General features: G+C 35.1%; 1 non-coding gene across 1 annotated transcript; it reads right to left on the reverse strand.

Annotated features, from left to right (window-relative positions):
- Positions 1 to 1,956: 1,956 nt before the first annotated feature.
- Trnan-guu (transfer RNA asparagine (anticodon GUU)) lies at positions 1,957 to 2,030 on the reverse strand. The gene has a single exon. It is a non-coding gene; the product is annotated as a tRNA-Asn (tRNA).
- Between the last annotated feature and the right edge of the window lie 567 nt (positions 2,031 to 2,597).

Consider the following 2,597-nt stretch of genomic DNA (forward strand, 5'->3'; position numbering starts at 1 on the left):
GACGAGTTTGGTTTCTGTTCACACTGTTAAGTAAAATAATTGACCGGGTCATAATACCCCCATTCACTCTCTAGTGTTTGTTGTCTTTACGACCCGTCCAATGCATGCGTTTTTTTAAAGATAAATATCCGACGACCATTGGACGGAAGTATGCGAGGGGGTTAAAGGGCTGTTAGCGGGTCGCCTTTGAGACTAGGGTCTCGTAAAAGTGGGTATATTGGGGTCTCAAGGGATCGCAGATTACCGCACATTCTTCATCGCAGTCAACCTGAGCCCCTAAATCGCTGCGTTGGCTATTTTTCTGTTTACAGAAGGGATCCGTTGTTTAAAAGATTATTAAGGAAAATGTAATCGTTGAAAGGTGAAGTATAATGTCGTTTGGAACTATCTAAATGGCATGATAAAACTTATGGACTGTCTGTCTAGACGTTAGTTACTGTGTTCAAATCACGTGACATTAATACTACCTCTATGTCTTCTACTTCCAATACCATATTTATATTCTATATTACAACAAGTACACCGACAACAAATACCCTTACTACTACTACTACTACTACTACTACTACTACTATTACTACTACTACTACTACTACTACTACTACTACTACTACTACTACTACTACTACCCCCACTACTACTTCTACTACTACTACTACTACTACTAATACTACTACTACTACTACTACTACTACTACTACTACTACTACTACTAATGAATACTCGAATACAAATGATGTTGAATATATTGCATTAATACTTAATTTTCAATTGCGTAGTTTCTCATTTCCAATAACCATACACATACAAATTAAACAAATGCGCAAATGACCTATACAATTACAAAAGAAATATAACTACGACATCCGGGAAAGTGACATAGCAAACCCGACCGTGGGCTAGTTATGAAATAAAAACAATAAATCTGCCCACTTAAATCCGTACTCGGAAGTCGGGTTGTCAAAATACCTCAACGAAGGTTTGGCTATCATCTCAGGTATTTACTTTGTACCCTTTCATCTTTTTAATATATTGCTTCATCGAGACAATAATTACAAATGTGAATGTAAAACTATTTACCGAAACGTTCTTCTTGGAAGGAGGAGAGACCATTTCCGCGGCCATCATAACCCATTACTGCTTATCGCTGCTGTTGTCGTGGCTGAAGTATTGTTTTTATTGGTATTATAGTATCAATGTGTTTATTGGTAATTGAGTATCAATGTGTTTATTGGTACCATCGAACGAATGATAGCACTGTTTTAATGTCTACCAGAAGATTCAAGAATATCACACATAACTCACAATTTTATTGTTGCTTTTATCTATTTGAGATTTTATTGCTTTATTATACATTTGTACCATGCGAGTAATAGATGATCCATCTTATTTAAGATATATCTTAATATACCACACGAGTTTCTACAGATTGATACCATATTATTTTTTTTAACCCATTTATGCCTAGCGTCTAGAAAAAAGGCCTTAGCAAACAGCGTTGACCCAGATGAGACGCCGCATGATGCGGCGTCACATCTGGGTCTAAGCTGCTTGCTTAAAGGAATTTCTGTAAGAAATATTCTAAATAAATGAAATAAATATACTACACATCCCTATTTTTGGAAATAAATTGATCTAATTTAGAAAAATGGGAGAGTCCACTAGGCATAAATGGGTTAATGTATATTTTTAATATAAGATCTATCTGTAACATATTTGATCTTATTATTGTTGTTTAACTACATATTTTGTGATTGAAAGCGTAAATTGAATTCTCGCACAGCACCTGATCATAGCGTAGTAAAATATTGTTATAATTTCAATTGCTAAAATATCAGATCATATCAGAATTGAACTTAGTTGCAAAATATCGGTTTTTATCGTGCTCGCAAGTAATAACGTACAATTTAAGGATATGTATTTAATATAAAACAAATAAAAGTAGACAAAAAATCTCGTCCCTGGGTGGGCTTGAACCACCAACCTTTCGGTTAACAGCCGAACGCGCTAACCGATTGCGCCACAGAGACAACTGACATTTACGCGGAAAATATTGTATATAAACTAATGCAGCACGATTGGCAATACCTGTTTAGAGCGCGCGTAATTTCAAATTGAACAGTCTTATAAGAACAGAATCTAGTTAAATAGACCATCTGCTTGACAAGGAATTATTTATCGTCATAATGTATATCAGTAAATGTATACATTTTAAATGCATACAATTATGTTTCATGGTATAGGGGACTTAACTCGCACCATCTTATACATTTAATTATCGTTTTTCTTACGTAGCAACAAAGGCCAGACATGGGATTTTAATCATGTAAGGAATTCAGCGTGAAATAATCACATTTCTCAAGATAAAAGGGCATTTATCCCGCCCATCATCTGGTCTTATGTATGAGCATGTATAATTTGGATCTAATTATTTATGCTGCAACTTACTACACTTCTATGACCACTGCTTTTCTGACTGTTACTTCAATTGCCACAATTATTAGCTCTCTATTATTTTTATTATTGTTGTTGTTGTCGTCGTCATCTTCGTCATCATCATCATCATCATCATCATCATCATCACCACCACCACCACC

Source organism: Dreissena polymorpha, chromosome 1 (assembly GCF_020536995.1).
Source record: "Dreissena polymorpha isolate Duluth1 chromosome 1, UMN_Dpol_1.0, whole genome shotgun sequence".
Taxonomy (NCBI): Eukaryota; Metazoa; Mollusca; class Bivalvia; order Myida; family Dreissenidae; genus Dreissena; species Dreissena polymorpha.